Below are 25,909 nucleotides of genomic sequence, written 5' to 3'. Positions count from 1 at the left end.
TCTCCTCCTAGGAAGGGATTTATTGTGTGTATACTCCAACTATCATCCTAAAATGATGAGGATAAAAGGGAATCTAAGGTGAAAAGCTATAGAAAAGGTTTTGGAGAAAAGTAGACAAGAAAGGAAATAAAATAGCAAAACTACAAAAGTTTATAGTTTGGGTTCTACTCATACTTTTCTACCTCCCTAGACAGACCTAGATTAACAGCTTACATTTCTTTCTTTTCTATAATGTCTTGAATTCCCAGTCCTTGATCTAGTTCACGATAATCTGGCATACCTCTATGAGTTGCATTGGGATTAAAAGCACTAGGAAACACCCAGGTGCTTAGTAAACCTGAAATTCCTGCTTTCATTTCAGAACACATCTGTCCTGGATAGGGAAAGAGAATGGACTGAGGAAACCAAATGTCTAGTAAGTTTGTAAACCCTGGCTTTGCAACTATTCTGTCACTGAATTTCCTGTGGAGGCTTTTAAATTGAGAAATAACTGAAAGCAATTCTTTTCTCCCAGATCCGCCAAATCTGGTTACCAGACATAATCAAAAAGAGCTTGTTCATCTTACAGATCAGTTTTTCCTTTAATGTGACAAGTAGAAAATTCAGTCTCAAAAGCCGGGGGCTGGTGGCTCATGCCTGTAATCCCAACTACTCAAGAGGCTGAGATCTGAGGATCATGGTTCAAAGTCAGCCCAGGGAAGGAAAAACCATGAAACTCTTATCTCCAATAAACCACCAGAAAACTGGAAGTGGTGCTGTAGCTTAAGTGGTGGAGCACTAGCCTTGAGCTGAAGAGCTGAGGGACAGCACTCAGGCCCAGAGGTCAAGCTCCATAACCAACGAAAGAAAGAAAGAAAGAAAGAAAGAAAGAAAGAAAGAAAGAAAGAAAGAAAGAAAGAAAGAAAGAAAGAAAGAAAGAAAGAAAGAAAGAAAGGAAGGAAGGAAGGAAGGAAGGGAGAAAGAGAGAGAGAGAATGAAAGGAAGGAAGGAAGGGAGGGAGGGAGGAAGGAAGGAAAGAAGGAAGGAAGGAAGGAAGGAAGGAAGGAAGGAAGACAATTTAATCTCCTTTTTGATGAGTGAGAACCAAAGTTATACCTGGAAAAGATTATATACTTAACCTTATTCTAACAAATCTATACGTAGAGAATGAAATGAAATTGACTTTTAGTCTAGGCTTGTACTGTGCTATAACATCCCTGGGTACTCTAAAGTATCTTTCTTCATTTACATAAGAAATATTTGTAAAGGCATCTGGGCTAGTATTTTAAAAATAAGGGTTTTGTTGTTGTTGTTGTTTTTCTTTTTTGAGGCTACTCTAGAGGTGGGGATAGGATTGTGGTTTGAGGCCAGCTGGAGCAAATAAAAAAGTGAGGAAAAAACTATCTCAGCTAGGTATGGTGGCTTACTCCCATAACTCCAGTTACTCACGAAGCTAAGATTGGGAAGATGATAGTTGAAGATGAGCCCAGGCTAGAAAAGTTTTGAAGGATCCCCTTTCAATCATTTTTTTTTTAAATCTGAATGCTTTAGTTCACACCTATTATGCCAGCTGCAGGTTCAAGTTGACCCAGACATAGGAGCAAGAAAAACAGGAAACGAATGTAAATAAGGCAAGGTTGTGGTTCAAGAAGGAGAATGGCTGTATAACCAGTGCAAGCCTCTGAGGTCAAACTCCAATACTGAAAAATAAAACAAGGCATGGTGGCACGTATCTGTGGTCCCAGCTTCACAAGGGTTGGAAGGAGGAGAATAATGGTCCAAGACCAGTTTGGGGTGAGAGTTTAAGACCCTCTCTGAAACAAACTAAAGGTAAAAATGGCCAATGATTGGCTCAATTGATAGGCCCTGAGTTCAAGCTCCGTTAGTACAAAAAAAGCAAGCTTTGCGGTTTGAAATATATTTTCAATACCAATGTATAAAAGTGAATATCTAGAACACAAATCTGTGATGTGAAATGAAGTAACATATTATAATTTTACAACTTTATCAGAGCCATAAGACCTTTCAGAACATCCAAAATATAATGGGGTGAAAAGAATAAGTATCACAGAAAACTAACAAAATAATGACTTCGGTTTTCTCCAATAAATTTTATAATGATATACTTTTTAATGGCATAAAAATTAAATTTGTAGAAGAAAGTCAATTTCACTTCCCTTGTTCTTCATCTTAAACATAAATAATACAATTCCACTTAAGATTTACAAGTTTTAAGGTAATAATATGAAACTGGGAATGATTCTATTAGTTGAACATCATCAAAAATCTGCAATTGTTTTGGAAATGCTGACAAATTTACACTCTTCTTCACTTTGCTAGTTGACTCTTCCAAGGCATATAATTGAACAAGTTTCTGCTTGTATCATTAATGCTTATCCCAACTCAGAATGTGATTCATTCTGTCTTTGCTGTGAAACAAGTTTTAGTTTCTTGTTAAGTAATCTTCACACAAACTTTATTTTGTCATTGCATTGATAAAACATTTGCTGATCCAATGTGATGAATGGTATTGGAAGGTACATGAACATTTTAAGTTCTGTTTGTAGGATATTAGTGTTGAAAATATGGTTTGTAACCCCATGATGACAATCCCAGGCCTGTTTACAATAATAATACTTTATGTTATCAACTCATCTTTCATCAGGGATCTCAAAGGGATTCTACAAGCACTAATTTCATCTTTTCCTGAGGTATGTAGTCATAGCAATTCCAGAGGATCTAGCAAAGTTCTGACCTGTTTAACCCTTGAGAAACTGAGTCAATATGTGACCAAAGGGAGCCTGTTACAGGAAAAGAAAGCACAGAATCACCAAGGGTGGAACTTCATTTACTACTACTACTGTCCTAGAAGATTTAAAGAAGTTCATTCAATTGGAATTTTGTTAGGAACTCCATTAATTTAAGTGATGTGAATTCTTCATAAAAAGAAGAAAAAAAATAAATCATTCCAGTGGAAGTTGATGCAAGATGATGCTTTCTTATGCAAGATGAGATACTGTGTCAAATCCAGTAAGTCAAGATAGCTAAACAAGGAAGCAGGGGAGTTACTGTATTTTAAAATAAATACTAAAAAAATGCCAAACTCAGAAATCAGAACTAGGGAATAAACTAAAAAGATCAGTTAGTTCTCTTTTTACCACCTCCTTTACATTAAAGGTTATCTTCATGTGCCTGTTCCTTTGAGCCATGATGAAGCTGAAAGTCTCCTTGAAAGAGTAAAACATGGAAGAGAATAAAAGGTGTCGGGCAAAAGGAAGTCTTGAAGGTTATTCTTATTTTGGGTAAGCCTCACCTGTTTTCTTGCCCGAACTCTTTCTTTCTTTCTTTCTTTCTTTCTTTCTTTCTTTCTTTCTTTCTTTCTTTCTTTCTTTCTTTCTTTCTTTCTTTCTTTTTTCTTTCTTTCTTTCTGTCTGTCTGTCTGTCTGTCTGTCTGTCTTTCTGTCTTTCTTCCTTTCTTTTTTGGTCAGTTGTGGGACTTGAACTCTGGGCCTAGGCACTGTCCCTCAGCTCGGCAGTTCAAAGCAAGCTCTCTACCACCTGAGTCACAGTGCCACTTCTGGTTTTCTGGTGGTTAAGCAGAGATAAGAGTCTCATGGACTTTTCTGCCTGGGCTGGCTTTGAACCTCAGTCCTCAGATCTCAGCTAGCTGTGTAGCTTGGTTTACAGGCATGAGGCGCTGGTGCCCAGCCCAAACTATTTCTAAGGATGAGGATTTACCACATGCATTCTTCCAGATCAGGAAAGTAGTAAGGCTAAAAACCATCATTTTGAGTCTTTACTGCCATTACCTCCATGGGAAGCAGGAGATATTTCTCCTTTTTTCCCATTTAAGGTTAAAAATCAAGGAGATAGTAGTGAAAGGCAAGCACAATCAAAACAGATAATGAAATCCCCTATATCAACAAGTAGTAGATCATGGCTGCAATCTCAACTTTGTGTGAAATACAGATAGAAGAATCGCTACCAGAGGCTAATAGACTCGGCAAACAAACAAACAAACAAACAAAAAGAAACCATGAGATCCTGTCTTAAAAAATAACTAAGCAAAAAGAGTTAGAGGTGTGGCCCATGTGGTAAAACACTTTCGTATCTAGCAGAATCTGTCCCTGAATTCAAACTCCAGTACTCCTCAAAAATGAATTAATACATAAAAAACTAAAAGTAACAGAATGCAGAGCATATATCTACTTTACAGTGATTGGTGTAAGTAAATATTAACTGAGTAAATAAATATTAGATGAGACCTGTAAAGTAATCCCACAGAACACCTGAAGCTGGGAAACCCTCAGGAAGTTATAATCCTTATCAATTAAGGAAACTTCAAGTGTGTATTTTTCCACAAAAACGCAGGTGAACTCAGGAACTTCTCTGAGTTCTCACTAACACACAGGTTATCATACAGTTCAAAGAAGCTTCTAACACTCTTATTTTAGAGGAAGTAGTAGTAGTAATAATAATACAGGATTTTTCTCATTCTAACAAGACATTGGGTTGAATGGATATCTCAAGAGCAGCAGAAAATAGAATTGAACTCTCAAACTGAGCCAACACTTTCTGTTCAGATTCATCTCAATTAAACAAGGGAACAATCTGAGGAGTGTGGTGTCTTAGCAGAGACTGAGTTACCTGCCAATGGTCAGGTCAGATATTAGCAAATTAATCACTTGGTCCCGATATTAATGTACAGCAGGTTTCCATTTCTGATTGGTGGTTCACTCAGTAGCAGAAATCTTCCTTTATCTTTATTTTTTTTGTCTATGTATGTCATTCGTCTTTGTATTCCATACATCTCATTGTTTTCCAGGAAAACATCTAGGCTATAATTTTCTAATGAAAACTTCTAATGTAAAGACTAATTTAAACATTGCATTTTCAGATGATGCGATGCTTGATTTTTCAACAGGATTGGGCCCTATAATCATTTAGACTGCTCTACCATTTCTTTCTCAAGTGCAGGCTTAATAGTATTTAATGACTTGAAGTGCAAACACATTCCTGTCGACTTTCCCATGTTGGTCACAGATACAAATTGCTCCTGTAGTCAGCATTACTGTGACTGGCCATACAGCATATTATTCATATCTTCATATGATGTAAGAGATAGGACAATCAGCAAGCTCTAAAAAGGTGTTGGGTGTATGATTATGATTCAAATATTTGTATATGAAGACTGAAACTACAAAAAGCTCTGTCTACCAGGCTCATATGAATACAAATATGAGTTCCTTAAGCATTACAATGAATAGCCCAACCACTAAAAATAATCAAAATATATAATAGTTATAACTGTTGCTTACAGCATGAGACATAATCAGACATTCTTACCTAAATGGTAATTATGTTTAATGTAAGCCATGCCTTGGTGGTTCATATCTATAATCCTAGCTATTCAGGAGGCTGAGATTTGTGGGTCAAGATTGGAAATCATCCAGGCAGAAAAGTTTGTGAGAATCTCATCTCCAATTCATGAGCAAAAGCTAGAAGTGGAAGTGTGACTCAAATGTAGAGTACCAGCCTCAAAAAGCCAAGCAAGAGTTTGAAATACTAAGTTCAAGTCCAGTACTGGATTTAAAAAAGATAAAAGTTTAAAACAGATATGTTCAATAACCCAAACTAAAATGATAAGTAGCATATAAAGGGCAAATTGAGTAAAGAACACTAATCATGTCAAATAAATTGGAAGTTGTTAGTAAGTGAATCTTTTCAAATTGAAGAAAAATGTGTTTACTATATTAGCAAACCTCAAAAATATATGAGGAATAAATTTAGCTTATATATGGAACTCCAAAATTATTTACATATTAACTTTAAAATGGATCATTGAATTTATTCTAGTAAAAGTGAGGTGTTTAAGTAACTACATTTATATAAAGCCATACATTCAAAATACAATAATAATTATTGAAATTGGCTCTCTTTATAGCCATCTAGGCTCTAGTCTAGTTGTGATACCAAAAAGTGAAATAATCAGGAACATTTTTCTTGGTCTTCAAATTATGGCATTCATTGAACTGATGAGCAAAGGTACAATTAGGAGAAGAACAGAAGTGGTCTTGGCACTAATATTTTAAAAATCCTATTGTACCCTCTACACATCAAGCAGGACCTGAGGTTTTGCCTGACATTTGTGATGCTATAGCTGCCATTTTATCTATGACATGGAACCAACTGTTATGATCTCTGCCTTTTTTGTTTGTTTGGTATTTTTGAATACCGAACAATACAGAGATCCTTATATTGCTATCGAAAAAGTCTTCATTAGTGTCTGTTAGATATTTATTCATAACTTCATCAAAACATTGTCTCTTTTGTTGGTGGGGGGGAGCATCAAAGGGAAGAGGTTAGACAAATGGAGAAAGGAAAGGTGGGCCAATACAATCCTCATATTCAATGTACCTATGTGAAAAATGAATCATATAACCTGAGGGTAAGAATGGGATTGGGAAAGATGAGAAAAAACAATGGAAGAGTGGCATTGAGATCAAGATTCATTGTACCCATAATCTGACATGTTGCATCAAAATCCCTCTGTCCAGCTACTTAAAAACAATAATAAAGCAACATGAGGTCTCTATTTCAAATACTTTAGCAATATTTAGTAGAGTGTCAATTATAAATTCCTACATAAAACATCAGTAGCAAGCTGGTACAGAACTGTGATCCTAGCTCTGTAGATACTGAGGCAGGAGGATTTCAAGTTATAAGGCAACTTGGATATATAATAAGAGCCTGCTTTTTAAAAGAAAGTCAATGAACATGCCTTTTAATGCAATTAGAATTTCAGTTCTCATACATATTTATTGCATAGTTAGTGGCAGACAATTGGAAATAAGGAAAGAAACAGCTTGAAATTAAAACTACCAGGATTTCCCTAAGCTATATTAGGATTGCACTCTATAAGTATCTAGACACCTTTGATACTTGATCCAGATTATTTTAGTCTACTCTCTACCTAATCATTTTGGAAAACAAACACTTACCAGTTCAAGACAAATATTTCTCAATAGTGCATATGCTCTCCATCAGAAACTTCTAGAATTTACTTTCAATATTCCAGTATTTTGGTCGAATCTTACCAATTTCTGAGTCAGTAGGCCTGTATTGGATTATTACCTTTATATTATGTTGGTACTTTCTTCAAGTTTTGAATGATTTACATATGCACATGGGATTCCATGAATTTAAACCTAAATACCTAATTTTTGCACAGATTTTTCACTAACAATAATTTGTAAAGCATAATCTTCTTGATTATCTCATAAAATAACTCTGTTCTTAAAAAGTCAGAAGTTAGGGAGAATGGATTTTTGACCAAAACCTTGTTATATGAAAGAATAGATAAAAGCCATATTTCATTGTCTACAAAATAAAAGACTTAAATAGTGTGGTTTTAAAAGTGAACTGTGCGCTTGATTGACCTATAGAATACTAGTTGTTAGATTTAAAAAGGAAATATAAGCAGAAATATTTATTGTAATTTTCATCAAAAACATACAGGTTGTGTAAGTTAGACATGTATATAAATTGCTGGAAAAATGTAGAATGAATCAGAAAGTCATAAATAAAAGAGCGTAGCTCGAGACAGGAAGAGAGAGAGAGACACACAGAGAGAGATACAGAGAGACAGAGAGAGACAGAGAGACAGAGAGAGATCTGAAAAGCCAGCCTTAGTCATATAATGGTTTTCCCTGGCCTTGGTCAGCATTTTCAGGAAGTTTCCTTGTTGATCCACAGGGAGCTTGGTGACATGTCTAGAAAGTAGTTTTCAGTGTGCTGAGCTTGAGCAAAGAACAGTTTCCAGTGTAGGTGGGGTGAGTCTTTTTTTTTTTTCATAGAGACGTAACGCCTGTCTGATTAGGACGCTGTGAGTCACTCTGTGATTGGCATACTCTCAACTGAAACACATCTTGGCATTGCTCCCATTGGTTCCCTCCCTCACTTATCATCATGGGAAAAGATAAAGTTCACAAACTGTAGATTAAGATATTACTTCTTAGGGACAACTCATTTTGGAAGCACAGTCTACTAACTTCTTAGACCCCTACTCTGCTTTGCTTGTCTTCTACCTGAAAATCTTGTGTGTGATTAAAGAGCATCTCAGAATTTTCATATGGTGCTCTTTTTTTAAAAATAATTATTCTTTAACTGTATTTTATACACATCCCTTTTGTACCCAATTAGAAAATGGTTATAGGATACATATCCTTAATTGCTACAAATTTCTGGTGGCAAAAATTACAAGTCATTTCTTAATGCTTTGATATTTTCTGGGGGCTGGGAAGGTGGCTCAGTGGTAGAGCACTTGCCTTGCCTTGCCTTGCTTTGATATTTTCTTTGTCTTTAGTAATTCTTGAACTCCAAAAAATCCTAACACTACCATAGTTTTGAGTGTCACTATAGAGGTATGGAGCCTATAATGGAAAACATAAAAAAGAACCTTAAACCTTAGATAAATTGTTTCACTTTATTAAATTTTACAAGTATTGCTTATTACTTTAGCAGAAATCAAAGTCTTCTCCTTATGACTCATTTATCAAGGATCAAACTATTTATTGCAAATATAACTTTGAACCTTGATAGCCTTTAGTAAGACAATTACATTGAATATGTCCTTTCCTACCTATTTTGTTTTTATTGTGAAAATACCGTACAGAGGGATTACAATTTACATGGGCAAGATAATGAGTACATTTCTTATCAAGCATTGTTGCCTCCTTCTTTGTTTCTCCATCCCATCCCTTCCCATATCCCAACACCCCCTCACTCTCTCCCCCCCTCTTTTTTTGACATAACGACTTGTACATCTCATTGTTGCAATGGGTCCACCTGTATCCCTATTTAAACGATTTGTTTTTGCCCTTCCCCTCCACAAATTATACCAACATCAAATACAATGAGAGCAGGGGTTATACCGTGGGGGAGGAACATACAAAGCAACAAATAAATTATCTTATAAATATGTTAAACAGGGGCTGGAAAGGTGGCTCAGTGGTAGAGTGCTTGCCTTGCATGCATGAGGCCCTGGGTTCGATTCTTCAGCACCACATAAGCAAAAAGAAAAAAGCTGGAAGTGGTGCTGTGGCTCAAGTGGTAGAGCGCTAGTCTTGAGCTGAAGAGCTGAGGGACAGCGCCCAGGCCCAGAGTTCAGACCCCACGACCAGACCCCATGTTAGAAACAAACACATGAAAGAAAAAACATTTGAATACTTATCTTGGGGTTTATTTCGTCTAACATCAACTTATCTGACCTTTTCTGCTTGACTCAGACATATACTAGATATTGCAAATAAGGGAAACCATGGGACTTATGTTTCTTTGGGCCTGGCTTACTTCAGTTAATATAATTTTCTCCAAGTCTTTCCATTTCCTAACAAATGGGGCAATGTCATTCTTTCTGATGGAGGCATAGAAGTCCATTGTGTATATATACCACATTTTCTTGATCCATTCATCTGAGGGGCATCTGGGTTGGTTCTGTATCTTAGCTATGGTAAATAATGCTGCAATAAACATAGTTGTGCTGGTAGCTTTAGTGTGGTCTTGTTGTGATCATTTGGGTAAATGCCCAAAAGTGGGATTGCTGGGTCATAGGGGAGCTCTATGTGGAGTCTTTTGATCCTACCCTACAGATGTAAAATTTCTTCTCATGATGTCAGAACAGCTCTAATACTACTGTCTCCTCTCTTTCTAGCGTTTATTAATCAGATTCAAGTATCTTCCTGTTCTAAAGAGCTCAGAAATCTGACACTGACATTACTGACTATATAAGCAGATAAAACTTGATTTTCCTGCAAGACTCCAACTGTCTTCTGCTGCTCCTTTTGAACAATTCACTCATTATGGAGCTTGCAGAGAGATGACAACTCCCATATAGCGAAATAGGTCATCCATCCTTCCCTCACCTAGGGAAAAAAATACTCTTTCAGGAGATTCAAATCCAGCTTCATATATGACGCTAATAGTTTTGTCAAAATAAAAATGTACATTTACACAATATAGCTCAAATTGGAAGATAAATCTTTTAAAATCAAAACTCAGCCCACTTGGAAGAGAAAATGTTGGATAATGTATCAAATGCAGATGTAGGTGTGTGATTGTATATGCTAGCAGAGATAAACCTTGTGTTTTTATTAAGGCAATGCCCATTTTCTGAAACAAGAAGCATTACTCAGGCTGTGATGGTCACCTTAGGTCTCTGCTTGTGGTTTCTGTTCACCCATCTCTGTCAAACTCTTTACCTTGCTCACAAGCCCACAGCATTTGTTTGTTCAGATTTACCTTGTTCACCATCTGAAGTCAGACCAAACCCAGGTGAAAGTCTTGATTGCTGGCTAAGATAATCAAGAATAACTGGATTGACATTTGCAACTTAACTGAATGGTGGTTTAATCTTAAATGACTGTGATAGCGGTTGGAATCCATATAGAAGACCTTCATGCTCACTTTGACAGTATCAGCTTCATCCTGAATGTAAACTTCCTGCCAGCTTCAGGAAGTTGAGACCTGACATCTCTGCTGACGTTACATTTACCCATGGTTGAGCTGAGAAATGTTTCTTTATTGATACCTGCAGGTAACAAACCTCACTTGAGAATGTTTGACATGATTAAAACACAAAATACACTGTAAGAGAAGCTAGTGTGGAACTATATATATATATATATATATATATATATATATATATATATATATATATATATATGATTCACTTCTTGATGAAAAGTTTGGCTCTTCATGTTATGCATGCTTTGTGTTTTAGAAGTATGCACCAGTTAAAGATGTACACACCAGTAAGCATTTAAAAAAATGTTATTTTTTAATGAGACTTTTGTATTGTTTCTTTTACAGTGAGTGATTTTGTTGTTTTTCTCATTTTATCCTTGTGGAGTTCCTCAGATTTATGAGGAACTAGTAGCTAGTGTGAAATATTTTAACTTCTGCCACTGGGGAGGGCAGAAATCAGGAAGCTCTGTCTAGGTTTCTCCTGGGTAAAGAAAGGAATTAGAAATCAAACTCACTTTCTTTCTTCTTTCCTTCTTCCTTTCCTTCTTTCTTCCTCTCCTTCTTTCCCTCCCTCCCTCCCTTCCTTCCTTCCTTCCTTCCTTCCTTCCTTCCTTCCTTCCTTCCTTCCTTCTTTCCTTCCTTCCTTCCTTCCTTCCTTCCTTCCTTCCTTCCTTCCTTCCTTCCTTCCTTCCTTTCTTTTTCTTTCTTGCTCTTTCTTTCTTGGTGAGGCCTGGGCTTGAACTCAGGGCCTGCATGCTGGTCTTGCAGTTATTGCCCTCAAGAATCATACTCTACTATTTAAGCCACTTCTGGCTCCACTTCTGGCTTGTAGTGGTTAAGTGGAGGTAAGAGTCTCATGGACTTTCCTGTACAAGCTGATTTCAAACCACAATCCTCAGATATCAGACTCCTGAGTTGGTATGATTACAGGCTTGAGCCACCAGTGCCCAGCTTATATCTCTGTTTAATTGACATATGAAAATCATATATATGTAACATGTACAACATGGTATTTTGGTAGACAGATACGTTGTGGAGTAGGTAAGTCAATCCACTTAACATACTAATTTTTTGGAATGGTAAGGGTGAAACTTGTCAAAATCTATTCTCTTAACAACTTCAAGTATGCAGTGTTATTGACTACAATGGCCATGATGTATAATAGGTTTCTGAACTTACTCTTCCTTCCTCTCTAACTCATAGTTCATGTATTTTGACCAACACTTCCCAAACCCTCTAACCCATCAACTCAACATCTGGTAACAATTGTATTCTCACTAGTTCTGAGTTCCATTTCTTTTATACATAAGTAAGATCATGCAGTATTCACCTTGCTGTGCCTGCATGTATCACAATGACAGGCCCTCCTTTTTAAGCCTGAACAGTATTCCATGGCAGTTATATATGATATATTTAACCTGTTTGTTAATTAGCAGATATCGAGGTTGATTCCCATTCTTGACTATTATGAATCATTCTGCAATGAACTTGGAAGTACAGATAATCTCTTCAAACTCCAGCTCTCATATCCTTTAGATATCTGATAATAGGATTGTTGGATCATACAATAGTTTTATTTGGAGGAATTTCCATGTGTTTTCTATAACAGCTATACAGACTTACATTCCCACCAGCAATGTGCAGTTTTCTTTTTCTTCACATCTCCACCAGCATTTGTACTCTTAAATCTTTTTTCTTTGTTTTTTCTGTCATGGGGCTTGAATTCAGGGCCTAGGAGCTGTCCCTGAGCCTTTTTGCTCAAGGCTAGTGCTCTACCACTGTGAGCCACAGGTCCCTTTTCAATTTTTGAGTGGTTAATTAGAGATAAGGGCCTTCTCACAGGGACTTTTCTGCCTGGGCTGGCTTCGAACAACACTATCTTCAGATCTCAGGCTCCTAGGTGACTAGGACTACAGGTATGAGCCACTGATGCCTGGCTTCGTCTTTTTTTACAATAGTCATTTAAGTGGATGTGACATCATATTGTAGTTTTTATTTAATTTTCATTTCTGTAATAAGTATTGATGTTGAGCATTTTTTCATAGACTTGTTATTATATTTTTATTTAAAACTGTAAGAGGTTCTTGGGCAACTTTTTACCTGCTATCTCTGGCTAAGCATGAATCAGTATCAAGTAGCTCAAGTAGAATGAGATAAAATTTATTTTTGTATCATTTCACTTTGAAAAAGGAAAAAAAGCAAAAATTTTTCAAGAAGATAGTATATGTAGGAACCTTGGTCTTATGCACTTCAAAATTTTTAGTATCCCCAAATGAAAATGCACTTCCCTTCAACTCTTTTGCTCAAGGCTAGTTCTACCCCTTGAGTCACAGCTATATTTCCAGTCTTTTCTTTTTGGGGGGAGGGGGCAAGATGTGCTTAATTGGAGATCAAAGTTTCAAGGACATTCCTGCCTTCGCTGACCTTGAACCATAACCCTCAGATCTTAGCCTCCTGAGTAGCTAAGATTAAAGGTGTGAGCCACCAGCACCAGACTAGTTATTTCTGTCTTGAAACATTTGGATGTAATAGTCTTAAATAATAATGGATTAATGAAACACAATTGATATTATTTAAAAATAATTGATTTGGGGTACATTTACTAAATACTCACTACTAAGGTAAGCAATTTATGTGTTTGTTTTTGTATCCATTCTGGGCTTGAACTTGGGGCCTAAGGTTTTTGTTTTGTTTTGTTGTTTGTTTGGGTTTTTGCTTTTTTTTTTTTTTTTTTTTTGCTTTTTTTGCACTCTACCACTTCATCTACAACTCCACTTCTGACTTTTTGATGGTTTATTGAAGATAAGATGATCAGATAAGAAGATAAGAATCTCAGAGACTTTTCTTCCCAAGCTGTTTTCAAACCACAATCCTCAGATACCAGCTTCGTGGATAGCAGTTCACTTCTTCAACATGGAAAAGAAGCACAACACTGAAGAGTTGTCAAGAGAAGGGAGGCTTCCGTTATGGCCATTCTCTGGATACATACACACATCTCTCCTTCCTGATGTGCCAAGGCTGCAAATGAGAGTGAGTATCAGCTTAACTTGCATGACCACAGCACTGCAAGAATTTATTTCAGATACATAGACCAATCATACTGCTCATTTAATTTATACTTAAGATGATCCTATCTTCTTTATCCTTTTTTAAAAACAATCTCCTTTGCTTCTCACACAGCATTTTTTAAAGAGAAGTTCCCGATCTGGTTATTTCCTTTACTGTTGTTCTCATAACCTATAAACAGGAGCCATCTACTGTCACATTTAATATTGCTTGTATTTCATACACTGTTGAAAACACTCGAACTTGCAAAAGAATTACCAAAACAAGAAAAAAAACATAGAATTAATGATAGGAGTGCTGTATTATGATGAAATACAATTTTCCAGAAAGCTCTGATTACAAGTTTCATAAATTGTAAAAGTATGCTTGGCTGCATATAGACTTATTCAGCCAGCATTTATAGAGTGCCAGCTCTGTTGTGCGAGATTTGAGTTAGATGCTGAGAATGCGATAAGGAATGAATGAACAGTGACATTTAACCCTAGGGAACAGGACACCTTAGGGGAAGAATATAACAGGGACAACAGACCCACATTTCATGGTGGTGGGTATTGATGGTCAGCTGGTAGAAAGGACCTTTAAATAAAAAGATAATCAAAGATGTTTCCAAAAGAGGAAACAGGATTTAAGAAGTTCTACAGTGGCACATGTAGGAAACTAGAGAGGCTGTTTGAAGTAGAAGAGCCTAAAAGGTGAGGATAAAGAGCTAAGGAAAGACCTTCTTTTGCAAAAGTTTGCTAGAAATGCTTTAAAATTGAGTTTTCCTCAAGAGCAATGCATTCCAGCCACTTCGGCAATATAATAGGGAGAGAAGATATTTAGAAACTGTTGATTTTCATATGGACAATAAAGGACTTAGACTGATATTTCCATGGATGTAGAGGTTTCCACGCCCATAACATACCTACATTACAGTCACCGCAGTCATTTCATATGTAAAAGTTAGTTGTCTGCTTTCAAAACAGTTGTGAACTAGAGCAGGACAGGGTTCATCACCTTCAACAGCCCAACCTACTGCTGATTCTTCCCACTGTAGCTCCTCTTTGGCTATATCTACTTTGTACCTGCCTTCTGAGGCAAGAGAAACAAGAGAGCTGGGGAATAATCTGGAATCTCAGTACTACAGGATTGAAAGCCATAGGTTTCTCAAGCCAAAATGACCATCCCCAGCCCGGCCTCCACCGTATTTCATGCCAGTTCCCCTGGGTCATCTTTAAATATTATAACCACGTAGTGAGTTATCTGTACCCCATTATTGTGCACCAACTGTATATGTCAAATAACAGCAATTTTTAAAGACCATTTCAGAGAGGTAGCTTTTGTGGTGTTTTACTCATGGCAGTGTGAAATGAAGCAGTAGACTGAATACATGCTGAACGGCAGTCCTGAATTTACTTTGTGAGTCTCTATGTTGTATATGGAAAGGAAAGCAGGTGTGTAGACATCAACCAGAAGACTTCAAACACAATATTAGCTTTGTCACCTGTAGATTCCATGACTTCCACAGAAACAAAACCACCATAGCCTCCTTCCCCCAACTCTGGAAAGAAAAGTCACATCCTACCTCAATGGCATTCGAAGGAAAAGATGTGAGTATTTGAGAAAAAAAGCACCAAGTGCTTTGTTATATACGGTGTCCTCAATATGTGACTTACATTGTCTCAACCCCATCGCATCTTTTAGTAGGTGAGACAGCTAAGACATGCAGACATGAAGGAACTTCCTAGCCTAAGGCAGGAGTTGGAATTTGAACCCCATTCCATTCACACCGAGGTCACACATGCTTTTTTACATCAATGCTACTCTTCCTCTCTTTTTCTCACTGATCACACAATATCAGTGGTAACTCAACATACTGGACACAAGCGGACTTTTATCAGGAAATGTAAATCCATTCTCCAATATGTACCAGGCACATTATTTCATGAACACTATTTTTTTTGCAATATAATTAATTCAAGTACTATTTCTGTCCCACCCCAATATTCTGTCTGGCCTCTTCCCAATACCATCGTTCTGTGTTTCAGAGATGTGCAATCCTACTTGTGCTTGCTCAAGCGAAAGTCAGCGGCTGCGTTCCAGGCACCTCCAGCCAGCCGCATGAAGCTTTCCAGCTGCTTCGGGTGAGTAATGGAGCCAGCATAGAAAGGAAGCAGCCCTTAGGATGAGCAACAATACAAAGGGAGACACTTAAGCCTGTTCCAGCAATTGCAAATGATTTATTGGGTGAGCTCCACCCATTCAGGCCCAGCAATTTCCCATTTGCCCCTTGCAAATCCAGCCCTGCCCAAGTCTCCACCCTCCCAAGCCTGCCCTTCCCAGGAACCTCCCTCCTTTTATGGTGATTGCACTCCACAGCTAACAGCTCACAGGTTACACCCTGTCTACTGTACTCAATCCCTCTACCCCAGTGCTCTGTTCCCTTCCTGGTGTTATAGGAGCCTCTCACTAATGTGTCTTCCTGACTTCTCCACTGACAGCATCCAGGGGATTCCTCACTCTGTTTTCCCATTTTGTTTTGTAAACCCTTTCCAAATTACTTCAAATCACCAACAAACTTCTCAAGATCTTTCTAAAAGAAAGGTCACCCCCGCCCCCCTCCATAGTAATTGCCCTCAAAAGCACTGCTAGAGTCTCTGTTAGTCATACCAGCTCTCCAGGACACAAGGCAACACCCAATGTAAATTCTCTATGATGTCCATTCTAAAACACACAATTGCCAATTACTGATTAATAATTAGGATGGCACTTACTTCTTTACCGTAGTCATAACAACAATCATAACCATTATCAGGGCTGTTCATGTTGGCACACACCTATAGACTTACTCAAGAGGCAATCATGAAGATTGGGGTTCAAGGCTAGCATAGGCAAAATGTTAGCATAACACGTCTCATCTAATAGGCAAATAAATGAGGTGTATGCTTGTAATTCAAGCTATGCAAGATACCTTGCTTCAGAGCTGGGCTGACTTACCAGAGGATTTTGCTCAATATCTACTTTACTTTCAGCCTGAGTTCTTCCTTTTCTTTTCTCTTTTTTTTATTTTTATTTTTTATTTTTTTTATTTTAATTTTTATTTTTTGTGAACATACTGTACAGAGGGCTTACAATTACGTGGGCAAGATAATGAGTACATTTCTTATCAAGCATTGCAACCTCCTGCTTTGTTTACCCTTCACATCCCTTCCCAGCCTTTTATACTGTGCCTCTGATAGGTGTTCCCTCTTTCTCTTTCTCTCTCTCTCCTTTCCTATTCTCTCTCCCCTCACCCTCACCTTCTCCCTTTTCCTTCTTCTCTTCTCTCTCCACATTTAGAACTCTCTCATCATTTTCCTACTGTTGGAAGTCACTTATTGCATGCTGGTGAGAGGGAGGCAGGAGAGAAAGTCTTTCATTTTGGTTAAGTCTGTCCCCTATAGGCTGTGTCCCTAGATCTTGAGGCTGTGGCCTTCTCCCTGCTGCTTCCTCACCCACCAGCAGCCATTATCAACTCTACATATATTCCTTCAAAGCCTTCCTCTAAGGCTAGGATGCTCTCCAGTTCTCTACACACATTTACAATTACCCCACCCAGTGCCTGTGCCCTTCTGCCTGTGGTGTAAGGCTCTTGTTCTGTGTAGAGATACACAAGGAAGATCTGCCCAGGGTTGCAAGTCTGTCCTGAAGGACCTGCTCTTCCCAAGGACCTGTGTCACCTAGTTATGCTTTCTCCTATTCTCATTGGTCTTTGTTTCTGAGAGGAGGTGAAGTCCTGGAAGGAAAACACACAAAGTGTGTTTTCACAAAGTGTGAACTTCCCTGTATCTATGGCCCACAAAGGTTATATTCTCCCATAAGCTTATTCTTAGCTTCTTCTATTTCCTTAGCTGACTTTGTCACTAATCTCATTGTACAGCTGTGCCAGCTGAAAATATGTTCAAGTCCCCCCCAACCCCCAAATACAAACATTTTACTCTTCTTATCATTTCAGGTCACTGGTTACATGACCTTAAATAACTGATCATTCAAGAAGAGTAAAGAATCTGCACTTGTGTCGACATGCATTAATGTTGGAAGAGTGAGAGGGATGTTCTTTCAACCTGTCAGCTTTCCATGAGTAAAAGGAAAGTGTTTAGACATTTTTGAACTGTTTCAGATTACAAGTCTTGACTTTCAGCACATCGGTCCTAAATAACATATTAGCCTTAAGGACCATTTCATTTGTTAAAATATAAACGAAGCTTGATTACTATGATCAAAAGTTCCTCATTAATCATATCTAATTTAGACCTAGGGAGCCTAATCACCTACGTCAATATGTTGTTAAAATGGTAACACAGCAGATTGAGGCAAATTTGGATTTTCATTAGTGAGACCCTATCTCAAAATAAGCCAAAAGTGGTGATGCATATTTACCTACAACACCAGGCTACTCAGGAGATATAGACAGAAGCATCATGGTCCAAGGCCAGGTCAGGGAAAAATAAAAATAAAAATAAATAACGAAAGCACAAAGGACCCTGGACATGACTCAAGTAATAGAGTGCCTGCCTAGCACCATAAAATAGATAAAAATTAAATTAATAGCCCCAAACAGTAGCTCAGGAAGCTAGATGTCAAGTTTCTTTTTAAATAAAGTATGACATTGAACTTTATTTGTACACTTTTTGTCTGCACTTCCCTGTCTTCAAGTAGAAAATTATGGTAGATGGCCTTTATAATCTTTTCTACTATAATGATTTTTGAAATAGTTTATTACAGGTTAAGAACTCAATTGTGTCAGATCATGTCTAGTTATTACCCTGGAGTTCTCCCAACGTTACAAATCTACAGCACAGTGGGAAAGCCAGCAACCTCATGACTTGAAACTGCCTGAGTTCTTCAGCACTTTGATGCTTCATGTACTTTGTGATTGGTGGAACTAGAAGCTATGCTATGATTGATGCAAATTACAAAGCTGAATTTCCAGGCCACAGCCTTTTGGGGGGCTGTATAACCAGGATGTTGAGCTTACTTTTGAGCCAGCCAGCAGATAATCTCCTGTGTTTTCCCCCAGAGTTGTAACACTAGCCCAATAGAAGACTTCTCTGAAGTTGTGTTTTCTTGTTAACTTCTGGTCTCTATCATGAATTGCATGAATGAGCTGGCAACAAGAGCAGAGAAAAGAAAAGGGTAGCGGCAGAGGTGGTAACAGCTGCAGCCTTTGCAATGGCAGCAACAAAGAGCAGTGGCAGTGGAGAGAGCAGCAGGAGCAACAGTACAATAGCTGAAGGCTTCCAATGCCTGGGTAGGGCCAGAGACAGTGGAAGCAGAGGCAGTAGAGATGACCAAGGGCCATGGAAATACGGAGAAACAGGGAGATGTTGACGCTCCAAAGAAGAGAGACTCTGTACTAGGACTTCTGGAAGAGTTCTAGAAAGTTTCCATGGCCTAAGAGCTAAGAGTTCCAACACCCAAAGCCCATGAGGTTCAATGCTAACCATCATTAGGAACCAAACATCCCAACACCCCAGGCTTGGGTGCTAAACACTGCCCATTCCTGCCGCCACCAATGCTTGCTGCTTCTAAGAGCCATGACAATCAAGGCCCAGATCATTAAGCCTCTAAGCCAAGCATGTAGAACCGTAAATCACTGACCTCCTGGAGCTTTAAGGTCTAAGTCTGTAAAATTCTGAGTCTTGTTGGTCAAGCCTATGGACACTTAGAACTCAAACACCTAAAACCACTAAATCTGTAGAAGCCACGGTTTGCCTCCCTAAGAATTTCCAGGCAGTGAGAAATCCAAAACCAAAAACTGAAAACAAAAAAGAAATAGCCAGCTGGTTGGTAACACACTCCTAAGTCTCCTAACTGCTAAGCCGGCCTTTTGTAAGCCTTCTTTTAACCTAACACTCCAAGATGAAGAACGCTTTCTTCAGCTTCTATGCCATTCTTGATTTTCAGCTCTGTCTTTTCTTTTTGTAGCCAAGCACCAGGTTTATGTCCTAGTCTGTGTAGAATCAGTAGGCTGACTTACTTAAGCCAGTCCTGCCCCTCTGAGGAGCTCCAAGTCATATATACTCAAGCCCTTCTTGCTTCCTGAAGGCAATTTATGGATAGAGACAACCAGCTTGCCTGCATGCCTTATGGATGGCCACCTGTTTGGTATAGTAATCCAGGGCTTTCCAGCCCAACCATTTGATTTAAATTCCAGTTTCCACATTTGCAAACTCGTGATTCTGGCTAAGGTTTTGTCTTTAGTTCAGTTCCTTCCTTTAGTTTTGTTTTGTTTTACTGTGCTGGGAATAGGGCCAGGGCCTTACATATTCACACACAGGTGAGCATTCTAACACTGAGGGACACTTTCAAGCCTCTGGCCAAGTTATTTTTAACTCCCTGACCTCCAGATAAAATGGCCAAATTCTGACTCTAGAGTCCACCCAGAACACGCTTCAGCTACTTTACTAGCCTACCACCTCTGCCCTGGCTTTCCTTCTGCCTCTCATCTCACAATCCCTCCCTGACATGGACATTCATCTTTTTTTTCCCTAACAGTCCTGCTTTGAACTCTGGGCCTGGGCAGTGTCCCTGAGCTTTTGTGCTCCAGGATAGCAATAGCATGCTACTACTCAAGCTACAGCTCCACTTTTGGTGTTCTGTGGTTAATTGGAAATGAGTCTCATAGACTTTCCTGCCCAAACTAGCTTTGAACCATGATCCTCAGATCTCAGTCTCCTAAGAAGCTAGAATTACCAGCACCTGGCCACATTCATCTATTTTTAAACAGACATCAATGTAAGAAATTCGCCTGTTATAAATATAGAATTCAATGATTCTCTTGTAAATTTATCTGGCTGTGCCATTACCTCAAATGAGTTCCAAAACATTTTCATCATCTCCTAAATTTCTGCTATGGTCATTTCTGATTGATTACCACTCCAATCCTGGAATTGTCCCTGGCAATCACTGATCTTTCCATTTCTATAGATACTCCTTTCCTGGATGTTTCATACAAATGAGATTATATAGTATATTCATTTCTAGCTTCTATTACTTGGTAAGGCAATGTTTTTATTTTTTATTGTGAAAATACTGTACAGAGGGGTTACAAAGACATGGGCAAGATAATGAGTACATTTCTTATCAAGCATTGTAGCCTCCTCCTTTGTTTACCCTTCCCATCCCTTCCCAGCTTCCCCCTTGGTAAGGCAATTTTGAGACCCATCTTTGTTATCAAGTGTTTAGAAGTTTATTCCTTTCCATGGTGAATAATATTCAGTCAAATGGGGATACCACATTTTGTTTAATTTTGGTTGATTAAAAAGATTTCTTTTCCCCCAGTTTTTCTGCCTATTACAAAAAGTGACCCTGTCAAGCACTGGTAGCTCGTGCCTACAAACCTAGCTATAGAGGAGGCTGAGATCTGAGTACCATGGTCAAAGCCAGCCTAGGCAGGAAAGTCCAAGAGAACCTCATTTCCAATTAACTACCAAAAAGCCAGATGTGTAGTTATGGTTAAGTGGTAGAGCATTAGCCTTGAACACAAAAGCTCAGTGTCCAGCCCCTGAATTCAAACCCCAGGACTGGCATACACATACATACATACACACACACTCACTCACACAAACACACACACACACACACACACACACACACACACACACACACACACACACACGTGTGCATGTAACATTTTGCCTGCTTCAACCCTACAATTTTCACCCAGTTCCTGATAGACTGTTTAGCAATATTTGCCAGTTTTGATTAACTGTCACAAATTTTTCTTCAGTTAAGCTTATATATTCTGATTTGTAATCTGACCTAAATCCTTTTTTTTTTTTTTTTGTCTGTTGTAGGGCTTGAACTCAGCACTGTACCTGAGCCCTTTTTGCTCGTCTAGTGCTTTACCACTTTAAGCCACAGCATGACTTCCAGTTTTGAGTGATTAATTGGAGATAACAGTGTCATGGGGACTTTTCTTCTGGGGGCTGACTTTGAACCACAATCCTCATACCTCATCCTCCTGAGTAGCTAAGATGCAGGCATTGCCCTAACTTAAAAAGTTTCATCTGCTACATGATCTTGTATTTAAAGAATCCCATAGACTCCACTCCCAAAGTACTCAAGCTGATTCAAAACTTTGGCAAAGTAGCAGGTTATAAAATTAACCCCCAAAAATCAATGGCTTTTCTGTATGCCAACAATGAGAAAAGTGTGGCTGAAATTAGGAAAGCAACTCCATTTGTAATAGCCCCACAAAAAATAAAATACCTAGGAATTAACTAAAGAAGTGAAGGACCTCTATGATGAAAACTTTAAAATCTTGAAAAAGGAAATCAACACAGAACTTAAAAAATGGCAAAACCTCCCATGCTCCTGGATTGGCAAGATTAACATCATGAAAATGGCAATACTTCCCAAGGTTATCTACAAATTCAACGCGATACCTATCAAAATTCCACCCTCATTCTTCAAGGAAATAGAAGAGGCAATCCAAAAATTCATATGGAACAATAAAAGACCCCGAATAGCAAAAACACTCCTCAACGGAAAGAACACTGCTGGAGGAATATCAATACCAAATTTCAAACTCTACTATAAAGCCATAGTAATCAAAACAGCTTGGTATTGGCATAAGAACAGACCTCAGGACCAATGGAATAGAATTGAAAACCCAGAAATGAACCTACAGACCTATAGCCATCTAATCTTCGATAAGGAAGCTAAAACAATAGAATGGAAGAAAGACAGCCTCTTCAGTAAATGGTGCTGGCAAAATTGGTTAACTACATGTAGAAAACTAAAGCTAGATCCTTATATATCACCCTGCACCAGAATCAACTCCAAATGGATCAAAGACCTTGAACTCAAAGCAGACACTCTGAAAACATTACAGGATGGAATAGGAGAAACCCTAGGTCTCCTTGGCTCAGGCCGAAATTTTCTGAATAGAGACCCGGAAACACAACAAATCAAAGAAAGGTTGGACAAATGGGATTGCATAAGGTTGCAGAGCTTCTGCAGGGCAAATGACATAGCTAGCAAGATCAATAGAAAACCCACCAATTGGGAGAAGATCTTTACTAGCCATACAAGGGACAAGGGTCTCATATCTAAAATATACTTGGAACTCAAAATATTAAACCACCCAACAACAAATCCTCAAAGAAACAACTGCCCAATAAATAAGTGGGCGAAAGACTTAAAGAGAAGCTTCTCTGAAGAAGAAAGAAGGATGGCCAATAGACACATGAAGAAATGTTCAACATCCCTAGCCATAAAAGAAATGCAAATCAAAACAACATTGAGATATCACCTCACTCCAGTTAGAACAGCAAAAATCAAGAACTCTAACAACAGCAGATGCTGGAGGGGATGTGGACAGAAAGGAACCTTACTTCATTGTTGGTGGGAATGAAAACTTGTTCAACCACTTTGGAAAGCAGTATGGAGGTTCCTCAAAAGACTTCACATAGATCTCCCCTATGATCCAGCAATCCCACTTTTGGGCATTTACCCAAATGTCTACAAACAAGACCACACTAAAGCTACCAGCACAACTATGTTTATTGCAGCATTATTTACCATAGCTAAGATATGGAACCAACCCAGATGCCCCTCAGTAGATGAATGGATCAAGAAAATGTGGTATATATACACAATGGAATTCTATGCCACCATCAGAAAGAATGACATTTCCCCATTTGTTAGGAAATGGAAAGGCTTGGAAAAAATTATATTAAGTGAAGTAAGCCAGGCCCAAAGAAACATAGGTCCCATGGTTTCCCTTATTTGCAATATCTAGTATAGGTATGAGTCAAGCGGAAAAGGTCAGATAATGTGATGTTAGGAAAACGAACCCTTAAATATGTATTTTAATGTTTTCGTTTCTTTCATGCATGTGTTTCTAACGCATTTATAAGATTATTTCTTTGTTGCTTTGTATGTACCTCCCCCACAGTGTAACCCCCGCTTTCACTTTATTTGATGTCAGTATAACATGTGGAGGAGATGGGGGCAAACAAGTCGTTTAAGGATTCAGGTGGACCTGTTGCAACAAGGAGAATTACAAAATGTCATGTCAAAGCAAGCTTTACAATGTCGGTGTGGGGGGGGGGAGGGGGGTATGATTGGGTGGGGGGAGGGGGGAGGCTGGGAAGGGAGGTGAAGGGTAAACAAAGGAGGAGGCTGCAATGCTTGGTAAGAAATGTATGCATTATCCTGCCATTGTAATTGTAACCACTCTGTACAGTATGTTCTCAAATAAAATAAAATTAAATTAAAAAAAAGAATCTAAAAAAAAAAAGTTTCATCTGCTAAATATAACATGTAGACCCAGCCAGAGACAATTTCTATAGAAACTGCTTTTCACCTTCAGCTTCATTCATACTTTCCCGTTTTTCTGTTTTTGTAATTTTGTAGAAAACCAAAAAATTGAGATAATGCCTATGAATTCCTTTTTATTTTCTGCTGTTTGATTTTCTTTCTGTTTGTTTATTGTTGATTTGATCTCAGGAAATTTTAACTCATGTGTGTATTGTATCTCTGTGAGGTATAGTGGCTGAAAGTCTCCATTTAACTTTAGTGTTACTACTATAATCTTTTAACCCAGTTTCCTAGAAGCTTTAGTATTTTAGTGGTCAATCATTAATTTAATAAATTTATGTTGAAACATATTGGGTGGTAGTCCTGGATTTGTTTTAAGGAATGATGCAGTTCAGACAACTAAAAAGTTTTCCTGACTTTTTCTTTCTCTTGGCTGGTCTCTGACTTCTACCATCCATGTACTCAGGTTCCCAGAGAGCCAGCAATATGTGAAATGTGAGTTCATTAATCCTTATCTCCCTTCTACTAGATTATTAATATTGCTTGTGAGTTGTTTTGTTTGTTTTGATTTTTTTGTAATGCTAGAATTTAAGCTTAAAGCTTGGTGCTTGCTAGGGAGGTACCATTATCACTTGAGCCACGCTTCCAGCCCTTTTTGCTTTAATTTTTGTAGATTGTCTCCAGCTCAGGTTGAACCTCAATCCTCCTATTTACCCTTCTCATATAACTGGGATGACAGGAATGTATTACTACATCAAGCTTTTATTGAAACCAGGATCCAATGAACTCTTTGCCTATTCTGGCCTCAACTGCAATACTTTCCATCTCTGCTACCAGAAAAGATGGTATTATAGGCATGAACTACTGCACCTAGCTTATTAATTTTTGTGACCAGTGAGACCTGGTGGAAATTGTTTCACCTGAGCTGAAATAGAAAAAGAAGATAGCTTTAGATGAGAATGTCACAGCTAAACCACTATGTTTTGTTTTGTTTTTCCAGTCCTGGGCTTGAACTCAGAGCTTAGACATTATCCATAAGCTTCATTTGCTCAAGGCTAGCACTCTACCAATTGAGCCACAGTGCCACTTCCAGCCTTTTCTGTTCATGTGGTACTGAGGAATTGAACCCAGGGTTGCATGCATGCTAGGCAAGCACTCTACCACTAAGCCACATTCCCATTCCAGTAAACCACTATTTCATTCAAAATGTTAATAGCTCTTCCTAACAATTTCCCTCTTTTTGTTGTTTGTCTTTAGTAGAATCCAGAGTTTAATATTTTTAGAATAATTCATTTATTTTAATTTTTGGAAAGGAGAGGGCTTCCCAGCCTCTTCTGTCTTCTGAAATTAAAAGTCTTGCTTCTTTTCCCTTTCCTTTTCTATTTATTTATTTATTTTTCTTTTTTCCCCCTTCCTTTTCTTTTCCTATTATTTTCTTTTCTCTCAACCTTCTACAGCCCCTGAAATAAATAGCTACCTAATCAACTCTACAGGGCTCTCAACAACATGAAGGACTCTTTCTCTAAGAAGAACTAACTTTCATTAAAGCCAATTTGGGATTCAAAATAGTATTATCCTTTCTTTTCTAAAACTAATAATACTATGGTCTTGTCTTGGTGAGTGATCATTTATCTTTTTCTCTTCTTATAATAGTTGATGAGCAGCTGGACAAGCAACAGCTCAGATGCTCAGTAGAATTGATTGTAGTCTGTCTGTCTCCTCACTTGCTTACTTCTCCAACACTCTTTCCTTCCACACTCCTTTCATAGTTCATCTCTCTGTTTGGGCTCTAAACACTATGTACCAACTCCGTTACTCTCCTCTACTCATTATCTGCATGTAGACCTATTTAGTAGTCTCATTTGATCTATCAGATTTACATACCATCTTTAAGCTAATGACATTTAGATTCATTGATCTACTTTACATCTCAATAGAGATATTTAGGAGATATTTAAAGCTGTGTGTGGTGTGTGTGTGTGTGTGTGTGTGTGTGTGTGTGTGTGTGTGTGTGTGTGTGTGTGTTGGTTTCGGACTTATATGCATGTAGACC

The 25,909-nt window shown here is 38.2% G+C and overlaps 1 long non-coding RNA gene across 1 annotated transcript in view; it reads right to left on the bottom strand.

Annotated features, from left to right (window-relative positions):
• Positions 1-12,159: 12,159 nt before the first annotated feature.
• The window catches only part of LOC138832061 (uncharacterized), a 170,673-nt gene continuing 156,923 nt past the window's right edge, over positions 12,160-25,909 (bottom strand). The window contains exon 7 of the long non-coding RNA XR_011373495.1: positions 12,160-13,521. This is a non-coding gene — a long non-coding RNA (uncharacterized lncRNA). The remainder of the gene's footprint in view (positions 13,522-25,909) is intronic.

This window comes from Dipodomys merriami, unplaced genomic scaffold (assembly GCF_024711535.1).
Source record: "Dipodomys merriami isolate MVZ:Mamm:240054 unplaced genomic scaffold, mDipMer1.0.p SCAF_2, whole genome shotgun sequence".
Lineage (NCBI taxonomy): Eukaryota > Metazoa > Chordata > Mammalia > Rodentia > Heteromyidae > Dipodomys > Dipodomys merriami.
The sequence above is the reverse complement of the archived record's forward strand: the minus strand, read 5'-3'. Positions and strand labels throughout refer to the sequence as shown.